Below are 20,568 nucleotides of genomic sequence, written 5' to 3' on the forward strand. Positions count from 1 at the left end.
TTAATAAAAACACTGATTTAAAAAGAATTTTGTGACACCTACATCTATCATTACAAACACAGGTTTGTTTTAAAATAATAACTCTGTACCAAAGCGTTTATTTTAGGCCTGTATAAACTATAAAACATCTCTGCAAATTAATGCAATGCAATATAAAAAACAAAATTCAATATTTTGTCAATATTGCCTTGTCTCTCAGCGCACAGGCACACGCACTGAACTTCAAGTAACAGACAGAAAAAATAATTTAAAATAATGTAGCACACCTTGCAGCTTTCTTTAAAATTATGATAGGCCTGTATATAAAAATAGCGCCAGACCGTTTCTCAGTATTTCGCTGGTAATGTTTTTAAATAAATAATTAGGCCTACTTAAATATTAATTTGCTATTAATGTACAGTAATTGAGACAAAATAACATAATAGTAAAATATAAATATAATAAAAGTAAAATAAGAGTAATAATAAGAAAAAAATAAGATTTTTAATAGGTAAAAGTAAGAGTAAAATATAATCAACAAAATGTAAATTAAAACTGTGAATTAATAGGTAAATAAAAAGCTTATTTATTGACCATCTTAGTCCTATCACTTTAAAATAACAAACACTGTTTATCACTCTACGACGCAATAGTTTTTATTCATAACAATTTGCTTTTGTATGTTATTATTAGCAGTAATAATTATTATATCCATATTTATATTTGTTTTATTAAAAAAAAGCTTAGATTTGCCCACCTGCAGGTTTTAGACCATATGCGGGCAACATGTTTTTTAGGATATAACTCAGGTTTATGACAACACTTAGTTATTATTGTTCATTTATTCATTTGCTGAAAATTAGAACTGCATTTAGAAATAGTTTTGAAACAAATACTTGCGCTTAACAAACGCAACTAATTATTATTATTAGGCTAACTGATGTCTGTGCGTAAAGATTTTCCTATCCACCAAGAGCGAAAGTGAAAGTAGATCATTTATCTCTCATTCTCGCGCGGTAGATGCTCTGTTTAACAGTTTTCTGTTAAAAATAACTGTTAACTGTTTGCTTGTGAAATGCTCAGTTTTTCCACTTAAACTTACTTTACGTCATGTAAATAGCAAATGCGCTTATGGCACGATGCAAGGCTATTAAAGGGAATGGGAGATGAGACTCTGATTGGTTTATTCTCAAAATACACCTATAACTCATTAAGAAAATAAACTCAACCCTTTAGATCATGCTTAAAATTTGCTTAAAATAAAAAAGGCCTAAAATGCACATTATTTTTAAAGTAATTTTAGTTACTTAGTTTCTTCCTGCATTGTTATTGACAGAAATTCTTAACATCACCACCATCACTGTCTGGCTTCCTGGATTTCTGTCAAGATTCACCTGTTATTTCCTGAAGGGAAAAAGTGAGAGAGACATTATTATTCACTTATTTAAATTATTTAATTATTTTAATTATTATTAGTTTATTTTCTTAATAAATTAAAACGTGCACTCATTGACTTCCATGTTATTATTTTTCCTACTATTGGACTTTTCTACTTTACAAGTTTATTTTTTCTGTTAAACGAAAAACAAGGTATTTTGATGGAAGAAGAAAACCTGCAATCATTGACTTCCAAAATAAAAACACCAAAAATATGGAAGTCAATGAGTACAGGTTTTCATCTTCCATCTTCTTTTGTGTTTAACAGAAAAAATAAACCCATAAAGGGTGTGCAAATGATGACACATTTGTCATTTTTGGGTATGAGCCAGTCACAGAGTTGTTTTCTACAGAGGTTTGTTAATTCTTGACAAAAGAATTAACAAACCTCTGTAAAAAACAACTCTGTGTTGGTCAAAGCGACTGGCTCATGGAGGTACTGAAACAGAAAAGCAAAGATAAAGAAAATTCAACATTCGTTTACTTACTTTTAAAGTCTCGCATAACAAACCATGCCCTCATAAACCATGAAGAAACACATGTTATAATAGTCTACTGCTAGCACCATGTAAACCTACACATACTGTGTCCTCATAAACCATGAAGAAACACAGATTGAAGGAAGTGAAGGATGAGCAAATGATGACAAAATTGTCATTTTTGGGTGAACTATCCTTTTAAGGAGTGTCAAAATAGCATTACAAAAGAATTAACAAACCTCTGTAGAAGACAGCTCTGTTTGTGTTTGTCAAAGTGACTGACTTATAGAGGTGCTGAAAGAGAGAAGTAAAGAAAGATGAAGAAAACATGAAATTCACTTACTGAAAGCTTTAAGTCTTGCAAAACCAATCATGTCCTCATAAACCATGAAGAAACACACACGTTATAAAATAACAGTCTACTGGTAACATTGTAAACCTACACATACTGTGTCCTCATGAACCATGAAGAAACACACAGATTTAATAAAACAATAGTCTACTGCTAAGTCACATCCAATAGACATACTTGGTCCTCATAAACCATGAATAAACACACAGGACTGCTAACCTGCATTTAGCAGAAATAGGAAACTGTTACTTTAGCACTTAAAAGGATGGTTCATCCAAAAATGAAAATGTACTTGCTATTAATATACCCCAAAGCATTCCAACCCTTTAAGGGTTTATTTCTTCTGATAAACAACAAAAACAAGATATTTTGATGGAAGAAGAAAACCTGCAATCATTGACTTTCATAATAGAAAACACAAAAAATATGAAAGTCAATGGTTACAGGTTTCCATCTTCTTTTGTGTTTAACAGAAAAATAAACCCATAAAGATTTAAAACAAGTAAAGGGTGAGCAAATGATGACACAATTGTCGTTTTTGGGTGTACTCCTTTACTCTCCCCTCATAAACCATGAAGAAACATGTTATAATAGTCTACTGCTAGCACTATGTAAACCATTGTAAACCTACACATACTGTGTCCTCATATACCATGAAGAAACACACAGATTTAATAAAACAACAACCTACTGCTAAGTCACATCCAATAGACATACTTAGTTCTCATAAACCATGACTAAACATACAGGACTGCTAACCTGCATTTAGTAAAAATAGGAAACTGTCAATTTTGCACTTAAAGTGATGGTTCACCCAAAAATTAACATTTACTTACTATTAATTTACCCTCAAGTGTTCCAAACTTTTATGGGTTTATTTCTTCTGTTAAACACAAAAGATACTTTGAAAACTGATGAAAACCTGTAACCATTGACTTTCATATTATTGGTATTTTCTATTATGGAAATCTATGGTTACAGGTTTCCATCTTTTTTTTTTAAAGTATTTTCTTTTGTCTTTAACAGAAGAATTAAACCCATAAGGTTTAGAACAAGTAAAGGATGAGCAAATGATGAAACAATTGTCATTTTTGGGTAAACTATCCCTTTAACGACTGTCAAAATAGCTTGACAAAAAATTAACAAACCTCTGTAGAAGACAGCTCTGTTTGTGTTTGTCAAAGTGACGAGCTCATTGAGATACTGAAAGAAAGAAGCACAGAAAGATTAAGAAGCAGGGCTCGAAATTGCGACCATTTTGGTCGCATATGCGCCCGAAAATTAATCTATGCGACCTCATAATATATTTGGGCGCATTAGTGCGACTGCAGATAATGGTTGTAGTGCGACCTGTTTTGGTTTTTTCTAAAAACATGCTGAATCGCTCTTCCCTGCCTCTATATTGGTTCATATTAGCTGTCATTCACTCAAGGTATTGCGCTGTCAGATGACAGGGAAGGAGCTTTTATGACCACAGGAAATGCAAACGGCTGAAGAGTAAAAACTTAAAGCTCACAAGTTTGAAAACCCCACCTAAGTTGAGGCGCAGATGAAAGCGATCATGACACGTCACGTGGTGAATAATGATCCGCCAGCTGTGATCAATCGAGTACGCGCTTCTTGGAGAAGGTGCCCGAATCTCCATGCGTCGCTTTCACTGCGTGTTCAGCGCAAATGTCCGCTGAAAGTCAAATCTAATACTGTACATATCATCGCCAAAGAAGCTCGCCTTTACTAAGTTTACACTGAAACTGCGGCTCATAACAAAGACCGGATTTGCGCCGATGGTTAGCGCAAGAATCTTGCGCTGCCTACTTATTAATTGGGTCGGCTGACTCGCCTGCTTTTCCACAAACACAGAAAAATGAAGATCATCTCAGACTGAACCTTTAAATTGACACAAACTGAAACCAAAACTTTAAAAGAGTGATAGAAGCGAGACTTTACTTTCTTTCTTTTGTCTATTCTTTTTTAAGGTATATATTATTTTTTTTTTTATTTACTGATGACTGCTTTGCAGCTTTCATCATTGAATTGAATGATTTATTATAATCTTTTGTTTGTTTTGTAGCAGAAATATTATTTATTAAATTGACATGCATATAAAAACAGCAGTACAAAATTAATATTTCTTACTGCAATGCTTCATTTTTGTTTGATGCAAACTATACAATTATTTTTCATAAAGTAACAGACTTTTAATAGCAGATAACCTACATTCATGCACATTCAAGGCAGTATCATAATGAGAAATGGAATTCATTGTTACTATTATTGTCATTTTCATCATCATTAATATTCTATGGCCTAATTATTAGACATTCATTTTGGAATTATTGCACACAAATATCAATGTCTTCGCAGCATTAGTTAGATAGTTGTTTCTGGTTTTTGTTAGTCCTATTAATGTTGTTTTAAAATACAATAAATCCCTTAAAAAACAATTTGCAGCGGTGCTCATTCATTTTTGGTGGGTGCTCCTAAATTTTTTCTGGTGCTCCTAAAAATTTTTTGGTGCTCCTAAATATTTGAAGTTGGGAGCACCGGTGCTACCAAGTAAAAAAGTTAATTTCGAGCCCTGAGAAGACATGTCATTGGCTTAATGAAAGCTTTATGTCTCGCAAACCAATCATGTCCTTATAAACCATGAAGAAACACACAGATTTAATAAAACAATAGCCTGCTGGTAAGTCACATCCAATAGACATACTTGGTCCTCATAAACCATGACTAAACTCAAAGGACTGCTAACCTGCATTTAGTAAAAATAGGAAACTGTCATTTTAGCACTTAAAGTGATGGTTCACCCAAAAATTTCCTTACTATGAATTTACCCTCAAGTGTTCCAAACCTTTAAGGGTTTATTTCTTCTGATAAAAAACAAAACAAGATATTTTGATTGAAGAAGAAAACCTGCAATCATTGACTTCCACAATAGAAAACACAAAAAATATGGAAGTCAATGGTTACAGGTTTCCACCTTATTTCAAAGTATCTTCTTTTGTGTTTAACAGAAAAAATAAACCCATAAAAATTTAAAACAAGCAAATGGTGAGCAAATGATGACACAATTGTACTTTTGGGTGAACTAGCCCTTTAAGGAGCGTCAAAATAGCTTGACAAAATAATTAACAAACCTCTGTAGAAGACAACTCTGTTTGTGTTTGACAAAGCGACTGGCTTATGGAGGTGCTGAAGGAGAGAAGTAAAGAAAGATGAAGAAAACATGACATTCGCTTACTGAAAGCTTTAAGTCTCACAAAACCAATCATGTCCTCATAAACCATGAAGAAACAAACGTTATGAAATAAGTCTACTGGTAACATTGTAAACCTACACATACTGTGTCCTCATGAACCATGAAGAAACACACAGATTTAATAAAACAATAGTCTACTGCTAAGTCACATTCAATAGACATACTTGGTCCTCGTAAACCATGACTAAACACACAGGACTGCTACACTGCATTTAGCAGAAATAGGAAACTGTAATTTTAGCACTTGAAGGGACTTTTTAAGTCACGCATAACAAACCATGCCCTTATAAACCATGAAGAAACAAGTTATAAGTCAACTGCTAGCACTATGTAAACTTACACATACTGTGTCCTCATAAACCATGAGTAAACACACAGATTTAATAAAACAATAGCCTGTTGCTAACTCACATCCAATAGACATACTTGGTCCTCATAAACCCTGACTAAACACACAGGACTGCTAAATTGCATTTAGTAAAAATAGGAAACTGTCATTTTAACACTCAGAGAGATTGATCACCCAAAAATGAACATTTACTCACTATTAATTTACCCTCAAGTGTTCCAAACCTACAAACAAACTAGATATTTTGACAGAAGAAGAAAACCTGCAATCAATGACTTCCATAATAGAAATCAAAAATAATATGAAAGTCAATGGTTAGAGGTATCCATCTTTTTTCAAAGTATCTTATTTGTTTTGTCAAACAGAAAAAAAGAAACCCATAAAGGTTTGGAACACTTGAGGGTAAATTAATGGTGAGTAAATGTTAATTTTTGGGTGAATCATCCCTTTAAGTGCTAAAATTACAGTTTCCTATTTCTGCTAAATGCAGTGTAGCAGTCCTGTGTGTTTAGTCATGGTTTATGAGGACCAAGTATGACTATTGGATGTGACTTAGCAGTACAATGTTTTTTTTATTAAATCTGTGTTTCTTCATGGTTTATGAGGACACAGTATGTGTAGTTTTACAATGTTAACAGAAGACTGTTGTTTTATAATGTGTGCTTCTTCATGGTTTATGAGGACATGATTGGTTTAAAGTACCAAAATAGCTTGACAAAACAATTACAAAAACCTCTGTAGAAGACAAGTCTTTGTGTTTGTCAAAGTGACAGGCTCATATAGGTACTAAAAGCGAGAAGCAAAGAAAGATGAAGAAAACTACTGAAAGCTTTAAGGCTCGCATAACCAATCATGTCCTCATGAACCCTGAAGAAATACACAGATTTAATAAAACAATAGTCTACTGCTAAGTCACATCTAATAGACATACTTGGTCCTTATAAACCATGACTAAACACGCAGGACTGCTACACTGCATTTAGCAGTGATAGGAAACTGTTATTTTAGCACTTAAAGGGGTAGTTCATCCAAAAATTAACATTTACTCTATTAATTTACCCTCACGTGTTCCAAACCTTTATGGGTTTATTTCTTCTATTAAACACAAAAGATACTTTGAAAACCAATGAATATTGACTTTCATATTATTTGTGTTTTCTACTATGGAAGTCTATGGTTACAGGTTTACATCTTTTTTTAAAGTACTTTCTTTTGTCTTTAACAGAAGAAATAACCCAAAATGGTTTGAAACAAGTAAAATGTAAGCAAATAATGACACATTTGTACCGTTTGGGTGAACTATCCATTTAGGGAGTGTCAAAATAGCATTACAAAAGAATTAACAAACCTCTGTAGAAGACAACTCTGTTTGTGTTTGTCAAAGTGACGGACTCATGAAGGTACTGAAAGAGAGAAGCAAAGATAAAGAAAATTTACCATTCGTTTACTTACTGTTTTAAGTTTTGCACAACAAACCATGCCCTCATAAACCATGAAGAAACACACGTTATAATAGTCTACTGCTAGCACCATGTAAAACTACACATACTGTGTCCTCATAAACCATGAAGAAACACGCAGTTTCCATAAAACAACATCCTACTGCTAAGTCACATTAAATAGACATACTGTGTCTTCATAAACCATGACTAAACACACAGGACCGCTACATTGCATTTAGCTGAAAAAGGAAACTGTAATTTTAGCATTTAAAGGGATGGTTCACTCAAAAATGAACATTTACTCACTATGAATTTACCCTCAAGTGTTCCAAACTTTTATGTGCTTATTTCTTCTGATAAACAACAAAAACAAGATATTATGATGGAAGAAGAAAACCTGCAATCAATAGCCCCTTTCACACATACAGACCTTTCCGGAAAATTGCCGGCAATTTTCCGGAAAGGTTGTATGTGTGAACAGGTCCTTTTTGAAAATACCGGTAAATTCGTTCTGGCTATTTTCCGGAAAGAGAAGTTGTAACATTACCGGCAATGTGCCGGAATGCTGCGCTGTGTGAATGCAAAAGGAAGATTCCCGTAATAAGCGCGTGCACGTCTAGAACGTGCTGACGTGAGACGTCTGCTTTAGCCAATCACAACAGTCAGACGCATTTACGTCCGCGCGGTTTGTGAGGATAAAAGCCTTTGAATATTTTTCCAGACACATTTAGCTGCTAGAAGTTAGTCAGATCACGTTTATATGTTCTTCTTAATGATAACTGTGTAAATAATCATCGATGAGATGCTTATGATAAGCCGTTGTTTGTTTACCTTCAAGCTTTGCACATGCACATATTATGAACATCTCGACATGCGAAAGTGATCCTGCGAAAGTTGTTCACAATATTGATCATCCACAGAGTTTGTAATTTAGTCAAATGTTTACAAATACAAGCGCAGCCGTTTAAAGCTCATTTGTGGTGAATGTTGTCAGAATTTACCGGTATTTTGGAATGGATGTGTGAATGCTCTTTTCCGGAAAATTTCCGTAACGTCCTCGCCTGTGTGAACAGCGCTTTTTTGAATATACCGGTAAAGTCTTTCCGGAAATTTTCCAGATATTTACCGGTATCACTGTGTGAAAGGGGCTAATGACTTCCATAATAGAAAACACAAATAATATGGAAGTCAATGGTTACAAGTTTCCATCTTTTTTCAAAGTATCTTCTTTTGTGTTCAACAGAAAAAATAAACCCATAAAGATTTAAAACAAGTAAAGGGTGAGCAAATGATGACACAATTGTACTGTTTGGGTGAACTATCCCTTTAAGGAGTGTCAAAATAGCATTACAAAAGAATTAACTAACCTCTGTAGAAGACAGCTTTGTTTGTGTTTGACAAAGTGACTGGGTCATGGAGGTACTGAAAGAGAGAAGCAAAGAAAGATGAAGGAAACATGACATTCGCTTACTGAAAGCTTTAAGTCTCACAAAACCAATCATGTCCTCATAAACCATGACTAAACACACAGGATTGCTACACTGCATTTAGTCTAATTAAGAAACTGTCATTTTAGCACTTAAAGGGATGGTTCACCCAAAAATGAACATTTACTTACTATGAATTACAGGTTTACATCTTTTTAAAAGTATTTTGTTTTGTCTTTAACAGAACAAATAAAGAAACAAGTAAAGGGTAGGCAAATGAGGACACAATTGTACTGTTGGGTGAACTATCCCTTTAAGGAGTGTCAAAATAACATGACAAAAGAATAAACAAACCTCTGTAGAAAACAACTCTGTGTTGGTCAAAGTGACGGGCTTAGGGAGGTACTGAAAAAGAGAAGCAAAGATGAGATTTTTTTAACATTGTTAAATTACTTTAAGTCACGCATAACAAATCATGCCCTTACAAATTACGAAGAAACACACGTTATGATTGTCTACTGCTAGCACTATGTCAACCTACACATACTGTGTCCTTATGAACCATGAAGAAACACACAGATTTAATAAAACAATAGTCTACTGCTAAGTCACATCTAATAGACATACTTGGTCCTCATAAACCATGACTAAACACACAGGACTGCTAACCTGCATTTAGCAGAAATAGGAAACTGTCATTTTAGCACTTAAAGGGATGGTTCACCTAAAAATTAACATTTACTCACTATTAATTTACCCTCGAGTGTTCCAAACCTTTAAGGGTTTATTTCTTTTGTTAAAAACAAAACATACTTTGAAAAACGATGGAAACCTGTAACCATTGACTTTTATATTACTTGTTTTTTACTACTATGGAAGTCAATGGTTAGAGGTTTCTATCTTATTTCAAAGTATCTTATTTGTTTTGTTAAACAGAAAAAAGAAAACCATAAAGGTTTGGAACACTTGAGGGTAAACTAATAGTGAGTAAATGTTCATTTTTGGGTAAAACTATCCTTTCAAGAAGTATCAAAATAGCTTGACAAAAGAATTAACAAACCTCTGTAGAAGACAACTCTGTGTTTGTCAAAGCGACTGGCTTATGGAGGTGCTGAAAAAGAAAAGTAAAGAAAGATGAAGAAAACATGAGATTCGCTTACTGAAAGCTTTAAGTCTTGTTTAACCAATCATGTCCTCATAAACCATGAAGAAACACACACGTTATAAAACAATAGTCTACTGCTAACATTGCATTCTACATACAGTGTCCTCATAAACCATGAGTAAACACACAGATTTATTAAAACAATATCCTACTGCTAAGTCACATCCAATAGACATACTTGGTCCTCATAAACCATGACAAAACACACAGGACTGCTACACTGCATTTAGCAGAAATATGAAACTGTTATTTTAGCACTTAAAGGGATGATTCACCCAAAAACGAACATTTACTCACTAACAATTTACCCTCAAGGGTTCCAAACCTTTACGTGTTTATTTCTTCTGATAAAAAACAAAAACAAGACATTTGGTGGAAGAAAATCTGCAATCATTGACTTTCATGGTAGAAAACAAGAAAAGATGGAAACCTGTAATCATTCACTCCCATATTATTTGTAAGTATTTTCTTTTGTCTTTAACAGAATAAATAACCCCAAAAAGGTTTGAGACAATTAAAGGGTGAGCAAATGATGACACAATTGTACTTTTTGGGAGAACTATCCTTTTAAAAAGTGTCAAAATAGTTTGACAAAATAATTAACAAACCTCTCAAAGTGACGAGCTCATAGAGGTACTGAAAGAGAGAAACAAAGATAAAGAAAATGTAACATTTGTTTACTAACTGTTTGAAGTCTCGCATAACAAAAAATGCCCTCATAAACCATGAAGAAACACATGTTATAATAGTCTACTGCTAGCACCATGTAAACCTACACATACTGTGTCCTCATAAACCATGAGTAAACACACAGATTTATTAAAACAATATCCTACTGCTAAGTCACATCTAATAGACATACTTGGTCCTCATAAACCATGACTAATCACACAGGACTGCTACACTGCATTTAGCAGAAATATGTAACTGTCATTTTAGCACTTAAAGGGATGATTCACACAAAAATTAACATTTACTCACTATTAATTTACCCTCAAGTGTTCCAAACCTTTAAGGGTTTCTTTTTTCTGTTAAACACAAAAGAAGATACTTTGAAAAACGATGGAAACCTGTAACCATTGACTTTCATATTATTTGTGTTTTCTATTATGTAAGTCAATGGATACATGTTTCCATCTTTTTTCAAAGTATCTCATTTGTTTTATTAAACAGAAAAAAAGAAACCCATAAAGGTTTGAAACACTTGAGGGTAAATTAATAGTGAGTAAATGTTCATTTTTGGGTGAACTATGCCTTTAAGGAGTGTCAAAATAGCTTGACAAAAGAATTAACAAACCTCTGTAGAAAACAACTCTGTTTGTGTTTGTCCAAGCGACGGGCTCATGGAGGTACCGAAAGAGAGAAGCAAAGAAAGATGAAGAAAACATGACATTCACTTACTGAAAGCTTCAAGTCTTCCATAACCAATCATGTCCTCATAAACTATGAGTAAACACACATATTTGATATAACAATAGCTTGCTGCTAACTCACATAAAATAGACATACTTGGTCCTCATAAACCATGACTAAACACACAGGACTGCTACGTTGAATGTAGTAGAAATATGAAACTGTCATTTTAGCACTTAAAGGGATGATTCACACAAAAATTTATATTTACTCACTATTAATTTACCCTCAAGTGTTCCAAACCTTTAAGGGTTTATTACTTCTGTTAAACAACAAAAACAAGATATTTTGATGGAAGAAGAAAACCTGCAATCATTGACTTCCACAACAGAAAACACAAATAATATGGAAGTCTATGGTTACAGGTTTCCATATTTTTTCTAAGTATCTTCTTTTGTCTTTAACAGAAGAAATATCCCAATAATGGTTTGAGACAAGTAAAGGGGGATCAAATAATGAGACAATTGCACTTTTTGGATGAACTATCCCTTTAAGGAGTGTCAAATTAGCATGACAAAATAATTAACAAACCTCTGTAGAAGACAGCTCTGTTTGTGTTGGTTAAAGCCACAGGCTCATGGAGGCGCTGAAAGAGAGAAGCAAAGAAAGATTAAGAAAACATTAAAAGCTTTAAGTCTCGCATAACAAACCATGTCCTCATAAACCATGAATAAACAGATTTAACAAAACAATAGCCTACTGCTAAGTCACATTCAGTAGACATACTTGGTCCTCATAAACCATGAGCAAACACACAGATATTAAAACAATAGCCTATTGATAGGTCAGCAAACTTGACATTGTTTCTCTTGATATCTCAATATTGTAAGCTATAAAAAAAAAGCTTTAAATATTAGTAATATTTGTTATTTCTCAAATGTGGTAAAAAACAATATTATTATAATATGTAGGCCTAGTAATGGTTAAAATGCTCAATTTTGCATAGATCTGGCATGTTAAACTTTAAATTGGTCTTTAATGCACAGGACAGAGATGACATCAGAATACAAATTCAAAATTCTGAAGATGAGTGTTAGATGTATGCTTGCACTCTCTTATGGTCCACATGCAAATAGATCATTTTCACTGGTATAACCAGGCATTTGTCATCATCAGATTTCAACTTGCATTATTTTCATCATTTAACAACAGTAGTTTATACTGCAACGGTGTAAACGTTTAATCTTACACAGGGCTCGAAATTAACTTTTTTACTTGGTAGCACCGGTGCTCCCAACTTCAAAAATTTAGGAGCACCAGAAAAAATTTAGGAGCACCACAAAAAATTTAGAGATGACATTGATATTTGTGTGCAATAATTCCAAAATGTGTATGTATTAAAATTCTAGAATATTAATGATGATGAAAATGACAATAATAGTAACAATGAATTACATTTGTCATTATCATGCTGCCTTGAATGTGCTTGAATGCAAGTTATCTGCTATAAAAAGTCTGTTACTTTCTGAAAAATAAATGTATAGTTTGCATCAAACAAAAATGAAGCATTGCAGTAAGAAATATTTTTTTTGTACTGCTAAACAGCATATATATGCATGTCAGTTTAATAAATAATATTTCAGCTGCAAAACAAACAAAAGATTATAATAAAATATTAAATTCAAGGCTGAAAGCTGCAAAACAGTCATCAGTAACTAAATAAAAAAAATATATACATCTCATGAAAGAATAGGCAAAAGAAAGTAAATAAAGTCTCACTTCTATCACTATTTAAAAGTTTTGGTTTCAGTTTGTGTCAATTTAAATGTTCAGTCTGAGCTGATCTTCATTTTTCTGTGTTTGTGGAAAAGCAGGCGAGTCAGCCGACCCAATTTATGAGCAGGTTGAGCACCGGCGCAATACCGCTGTTTGTTATGAGACGCAGTTTCAGTGTAAACTTAGTAAAGGCGAGCTTCTTTGGCGATGATACAGTATTAGATTTGACTTTTAGCGGACATTTGCGCTGAACACGTAGTGAATGCAACGCATGGAGATTCGACCACCTTCTCCGAAAAGCACGTACTCGATTGATCTCAGCTGGCGGATCAATATTCACCACGTGTCATGATCGCTCTCATCTGCGCCTCAACTTTAGGTGGGGTTTGCACTTTGCAAACCTGTGTGCTTTACGTTTTCACACTTTAGCCGTTTGCATTTCCCGTGGACATAAAAGCTCCCTCCCTGTCATCTAACAGTGGATAGCCTTGAGTGATTGACAGCTAATATGAACCAATATAGCGGCAGGGAAGAGCGATTCAGCACGTTTTAAAAAAAAAATCAAAACAGGTCGCACTAATGCGCCCAAATATATTATGAGGTCGCATCGATTAATTTTCGGGCGCATATGCGACCAAAATGGTCGCAATTTCGAGCCCTGTTACACATAATACTCACCGTGTGAATAGAGGCTAATCTAAAGAAAAAACTTTGAATTGTTATATTGCGATTCTCAATATAATAATGTATCGCTACACCCATATTAAATGTATTATTATATAAAAATAACTGCACAGATACAGGAACAATAAGAAAATATCTCTTCAGATCAACATTTAAAAGACAATTATATAGACAAACCTCTTTGAAGCTCACTCTGTTCAGAATTCAAAGATAATGGCTCATGAGGAGACTGAAAAACATAATCAAAACACAGAAAATAAAGCTAAAACAACTCAAGTGTGTGCTAAACAGACATTATTAAACATTATATTTAATACTACATACGGTTCAAAATATGCCAATTTTTAAAATAAAATCCAATATACCCTACCTTTGCTTTTTCATGTTTGTTACAGGAGAGAAGGTCAACTCCTCCACATGACACACTCTAAAATTACAATTGTATGTTGTGATATCGTGCAGAACAATGTTTTAAAATTAAACACAAGGTACTTTTTTTTATACAAGATTAAAATTGTAACTCTGCCAAATAAAAACAGTTCTGTCAACACATGAACACTGACTCCACAGAGTATGCATCACAAACTTTTCTGGACAGTGAAAACTGATACAGAAGAAACTAAATCATTGAAAAAATTCATTATGTTGGTTTAATAGTGCACAAAAAGTACACTGTACAGGAAACTGGCCCAAAACAATTATCTAATACTTTACTATTTGATAGTGTCAGGCCCGGATTAAGAACTCAAGAGGTCTGTATTAAAAAAAATAAGAATAGAATACATTTTTTTCAAAACAAATCTATAATATATTGCCCACATTTTTTAAATAAATTATATATATATATATATATATATATATATATATATATATATATATATATATATATATAGTCTACAAAGATTTAACTTATTTTTTAAGAAAATGAAAATTTTCTTATGAAAATGAAAATTGATGGTATAAGTACACTTGTTCAAGTTAACTGAAGCAGTACTAAAATATATATTTTAAAAGGTATTTATTACTATTCTCCACTGTGCTTTGCGAGAGCGCTTACTGAACAGCACGTTCGTTGACATAAGACTGCCCAGGCACGAATGCAATGTGAGTGCAGGCCGTAGGGGGAGACGGAAGGGGGGAAAAGCATGCTTCAGCCTGGTTCATGGCAACTGTACAGTGCGAGTATGCCCTCAGACACACAATGAATCCAGTCTGCACTGCCATTAGCATCCTCCACCTGGTTAATGCTAGCTTGCACATAACATTACCATAACGTCTTCTATACTCTCATTCTCCTCATCATGGGTCTGTTTGAAGGAGTGAATACATGAAACATGCCTCAATAAAGATGCACCCTCTCCTCTTTTTCTCTTGTGATTGCCAAATCCACTTGTTCACTCATTTTGATCTACGGCAAATACTACACTACAGTCCGCTCAATTCAGTGCAGGTTATTTCAAAACTTACAAGCACTTCACCAATTAAAGCATGCTGTTTAGTTAAAAAAAGTAAAGAAGGAAAGGAAAAAATCTGCATGCTTTTTATACATGGTGACATTTTCTGACAATTTAAATACAATGATAATAATAATATATGATAGGGGTGTAACGATTTATCGTTGTACGATTTATTGCGATGCAAAAATGTCTCGATATGCATCGTGGCGTTATGACGATATGATTACGATATGACGTCCGTTTTCTCTTATTAGTTGAGCTGTTTGCACGTGAGCTACGTTCCACCTGCTGTCGCACGTGAGTTCAGATTGCAGCAGCAGTAATGTTAGCAAACCAAGATGAGTGGAGTTGAAATAGAGGATGGCCCATCCTCTCAAAATCAGACGTCTGGCAACATTTCGGTTGTACAGTAATTGCTTTAGACTCGTCCGCTTTTTGACACGCATACTGGGTCACACATACTAAGTTTTAAAGTCTTCACAGTGATTTACATACTTTGCACAGCGACAGGGATACCTCCTAATGGTGTTGAAAGAGTCACATACTGTATTTATAAGGTACAATTCACCTTAAAATATCATTCTGTCTTCATATGATGTATTGGCGGCCGCAAAATCACACATGACATGAGCTGACCGTGAGCTGTTACTACAAAGGGCGGACTATGATAGACGCGTGCGTATGGCAAGCCGTTTTAACATTTAAACCTTTGATCTGACTATCCATAAATATATTTAGAGATATCTCTAATTATATTTTGACTAGTCATAATTATAATTCGACTAGTCAAAATATAATTAGAGATATCTCTAAATGAATTTAATTAAATATGAATTACATATATTTATGGATAGTCAGAACAAAGGTTTAAATGCTAAAACGGCTTGCCATACGCGCGCGTCTGCTTCAGTGAACAGAACCTGCAGGTTGTGACTAATAAAGTAGTAAACAACATTCAGTTTGTGGAACAGAGTGATCTTTCAGGAGCAGCGTGGGAAGTTTGAACAGCACTTAGCAGTGTAAATGAAACCGAAAACGTACACATTATTTAAACAATCATATCGATTTTAGAGTTATGATTACGATGAGCTAACCCTTTAAAGCTAAATTTGAGTACAGAGGTACACAAAAATGCACGTCAACATGATACACTTGATAGCGCCGACATCAGCGACGCCGAAGAAATAGTAAACCTGCCTAAACTGCTAAAAAGAGTCACGACTGTCCTGTGTAATGATAAGACGGCCACCCTGTCACTCATGCCCAACATGAAGACAGCCATCCATAAAAACCTCTCAGACAGATACACATAAGTTCAGGATTATCTTATAGAACTGCTGATTACCTGGAAATGTAGATTTTTTTTTGCACACACAAAAAACGCAAGTGACCAAGCAAAGCCTTAAGCTCTCACTGTTAAATTCAATTGAATAGAAAGCTTATTTTTTTGCACCTTTACTTAAATTGTTCCTTAATTTTGTCTCTGTCATTTCAATAATATTTTTAAAGAAGTTTTTAAATTGTTTTATTTTCCAGAGACAGGCCTGTTTAATATATTTTCTAAAAGAAGGTTCAGTTTAACAAGTTGAAACAAAAGAAATACATAAAAAATAGTTTACTTGGTAAAATTTGCATTTCAGTTAAATTTTCAATTTTTATTCCAAATATCGTGATACATATCGAATCGTGAACACCATATCGTGATACACATCGTATCGTGAGCTGAGTGTATCGTTACACCCCTAATATATGATATTGACTATTTGCTAAGAGGAAATGCCTAGTTTCTAAAAAAAATGTTTTTAAAGAGAGGGAGGCAACCTTTATTAAGACATGTGCAACCTATTAAATGCTCTTCAACAGAGCCATGAGGTAGGAGAATATGGGTGAAGTAGCGCTAGTTGTGGCAAATGATAATCGACAGGCTAACCAGGGTTTGGGAAAGGGCGACTAATAGTGGTGTAACGGATCCAAAATCTGCAGTTCGGATCACTCTACGTTTTTTGAGTTATGGATCGGACCATTTTTTGGATCAGCAAAAAAGGGAGGAGACAATTTGCTTTCCATTTATACAAAAATGTTACTGCATAATACATTGCTTTTAACAAACAGAAAATAGAACCTGTAATTTTAATAAAAAATAAAAATCAGGAAATAACCAGCTAAAAAAAAGTATTCAATATGAAATATGATCTTTGCTACTGTTGCTGATAATGCAAAATATATAGAAATCTTGTACAACATATATTTATCTTCAATTAATGATTCAACAATTCACACATAAAACTTCATGTTTCATTATACTGTAGGTGTATTATATTTGAAAACCTATTCAATTACATAGTTTTGATGTTTGTTTGTCGCCATCTGTTGGTTACACAATGTAGTTGCTTTCACCAGCATCTTGTTTCATTAAACAGTGATTTTATTCTTACCATAATGAATGCATTAATGCAGGCTAAACAAACAGTGACAAAAAAACACCTTAATAGCCAAAAGCATTTATGTAGGTCCCACAACGTCATCATTATATTTTACAGGGAAGCCAAAATGCTTTCATTCATGCAATTTGAATGACACGGGAGGCGATCTCTCTGCGATTGTTATAAATGTTGGATTAACCTACAAGTTCAAAAAAAGTTATTAATCTACGGGTCACGCGCATTCCGAACCGTGGGTTGTGATCCGTATCGATCACGGATCAACAGTGATCCGTTACACCCCTAGTGACTAACGTCACAAATAAATAAATACAAATGAATTCTATTAAGATGTTGCTAACATTTGAAAATAACTTTATTATATATTTAAAATAACTATTTAGAGAAATAAGATAAACATCATCAAAACACACGAGGCACTTGTGACTTTATTTAACATTTGCATTATTTTAATTTTTTTTTTTAAATGTTTCCTAAAAATAAATGTATTTCCCATCTGATATCCAATGGGGAGAAAAAAAATAAGAATAAGTTCAGCAGACGGTATATTAGAACTCGAGTTGATGATCAATCGCGTCAAAACATGTTGCTGTGCATTACAAGCTACACCACTGGCGCTATTTAGTTATGTTGTCTCTGTCGGTCAGACATCACTTGTCTGACAAAATTTGTGTAAATGGCTTATTCCATCAATGTGTGTTATTAACCATTGGTTAATCAGGCCCTGGATAGTGTACAATCTTTAATAGTTTTAACTTTTCACTAATATGGAAATCATTAATATTAGCATTTTTTAGACTCTTAAATTAAACATTAACATTTTAAAGTGTGGTTTTCAATTAGGACATTTCTTTTTATTATTATTATTATTTAAATGTTATTTGTTGACATTTATAATGTCTTGTCATCAAATCATCATTCATGACTTAATTTTTTTGTGTTAAATTAAACTCCTTTTTGCATCTTAACATTTTATACACTATGCTTATAATGAAACAATAACTGGGGACTACCTGCAGTAAGAAAAAACATGTACAAAACTTTGGTACCTTTGATGTCACTGATGTACCTCCACGTAAGCATGTCTTTATCCTTCCCCAACCTCACATGATGAGCAGCATCTTTCAAAGGATTTAATCCTCTGCTTTGACTCTTACCACCATTCATTCACTGTTAAAATATTATATAAGGTTAAACTTCACAGTTTATAATATCAATACAATACCACATATGCAAAGCAGTATTAATATATGTGACGTAGTGTAAAATTCTCTAAAGAAGACCAAAACAGAAAATAGTAATATAGTTATCAAATTTCATAATACAGTTATCACATTTCAAACCATTTAACAAAATATAAGTTAGTAGTGCACTATTTTGACAATTTGATCAAATAAAGTTATTTAACTTGGGTAAGTTAACCTCTTTTCATAATAAAATTTCATTTATTCAAATGTACAGTTTAACTGAACACAAGTTTATCACAAAAAAACATTAGAAAAAATAAAACCACACATTTACATTACTAAATTCAAACATTTTGTTCAATCATGCTTAATAATTCAAGTTTAGTAAATTGTTTCTACGTCATATTTATGTTTAATATACCTTGTTACCATGTTATTTATACCATATTCGAATGGTCATTGCTTCTCACATAAAAGTATGTGTAGAAAAAAAATCACAGTTACATAGTGCATCTATCATAACGTTACATCTCATGGAATCAGACGGCGAATTGTTTACCGCGGAGGAGTGAGCTCTACCCGGTTCTGGGTTAAATCGACACCGGCGCTTCCGAGCCAGATACAGGCCTAGCGCGTGCTATTATTAGCAAATACACATTTTGAAGAACTACTTCTGATGCTGCCATTACAAACACCTATTTCTAACGTTTATTTGTTCTCATCTTCTGTTCCCAGTCACTAATTATTATTGTCTAAAACAGTACGCGCCGGATATAAATATATAAATAAACTTGCTATTTTGAATAACAAGTGGAATAATACAGTACATATAATAATAAATAATTGATAGATTAGATTAGTAAATAGATTACATTGCGACTGCTGCAATTTGCGCTTTAATGTTTAGCTGGTCAACTGTATGGTATGGAAATGTTACATACCTACTATATGAACCCGTCTCATACAGCTGCCATTGCAAGGCTCAGACACTTTGTAGAGAGGAATTTAACACAACTGCCTCTAGGAGTCGCCAATGGAAATAAAACAGACACGCACAAAAAATGTGCGTACGCCTGCCAGAAAGCTGCCGTGAAGCTGCGCACATTCCCACGTTCAGTTCATCGTTAGTAAATCCAAACGTGAGCGATTCTGAGCGTGAAACCTGGCGTACGCAAAGTTTTTGTGCGTACGCAGCGTTGATACATGAGGCCCCAGATCTACAAACACATTACCGTTTTTTAGTCAAAGTAAGGACCAGTTCTACACACACATTACCGGTTTTTAGGCAACGTGGGGATCAGATCAGCACCCTTACTAATATTAAATTTTAAACCTCAATCAAGTAATTTGACAGTAAACTGCTTTAGAATTTTCATTTGAAGAGCAGGTCAGTTTATAAAAAATGTAATTTGAATACAGAAGGAACCTCAAGATCCAAACAGGAAATGGTCCAGAATAGATTTAATAAATGTTATATTTATTATAAATAATTTCCACAAAACCTTTAAACACAAAAAAAAGCAGTAAACACAAAATCCATGAAACTCTCTTGCTTGTCTAAAAGCAGTTCTCATTGGGTATAACAAGCTTCCACATAACTCTTCCATGTCTGCGTGCACATTTAGTTAAGTGCAATAGCAAATAATATTAAACGGTTAGTTCACCTCAAAATGAAGATTCTTTTATTAATTCCTCTCCTTCAAATTGTTTCAATCCCTTGCTGTCTATGGAGGATGAGGAGTTCTTGCACTTCATCTAAGTTATCTTCCTTTGAGTCTGAA

The 20,568-nt window shown here is 33.7% G+C and overlaps 1 long non-coding RNA gene across 1 annotated transcript in view; it reads right to left on the reverse strand.

The window, feature by feature from the left end:
- Positions 1-20,568, reverse strand: part of LOC141375795 (uncharacterized) — a 56,599-nt gene that overhangs the window by 14,738 nt on the left and 21,293 nt on the right. The window contains exons 14-27 of the long non-coding RNA XR_012384603.1: positions 20,452-20,563; positions 18,650-18,770; positions 14,073-14,129; positions 13,880-13,931; positions 11,187-11,888; positions 10,498-10,525; positions 9,785-9,835; positions 9,079-9,129; positions 8,665-8,719; positions 7,204-7,258; positions 5,385-5,439; positions 3,396-3,450; positions 2,135-2,189; positions 1,287-1,383 (exon numbers count right to left, since the gene is read on the reverse strand). This is a non-coding gene — a long non-coding RNA (uncharacterized lncRNA). The remainder of the gene's footprint in view (positions 1-1,286; positions 1,384-2,134; positions 2,190-3,395; positions 3,451-5,384; positions 5,440-7,203; positions 7,259-8,664; positions 8,720-9,078; positions 9,130-9,784; positions 9,836-10,497; positions 10,526-11,186; positions 11,889-13,879; positions 13,932-14,072; positions 14,130-18,649; positions 18,771-20,451; positions 20,564-20,568) is intronic.

Source organism: Danio rerio, chromosome 8, assembly GCF_049306965.1.
Source record: "Danio rerio strain Tuebingen ecotype United States chromosome 8, GRCz12tu, whole genome shotgun sequence".
Lineage (NCBI taxonomy): Eukaryota > Metazoa > Chordata > Actinopteri > Cypriniformes > Danionidae > Danio > Danio rerio.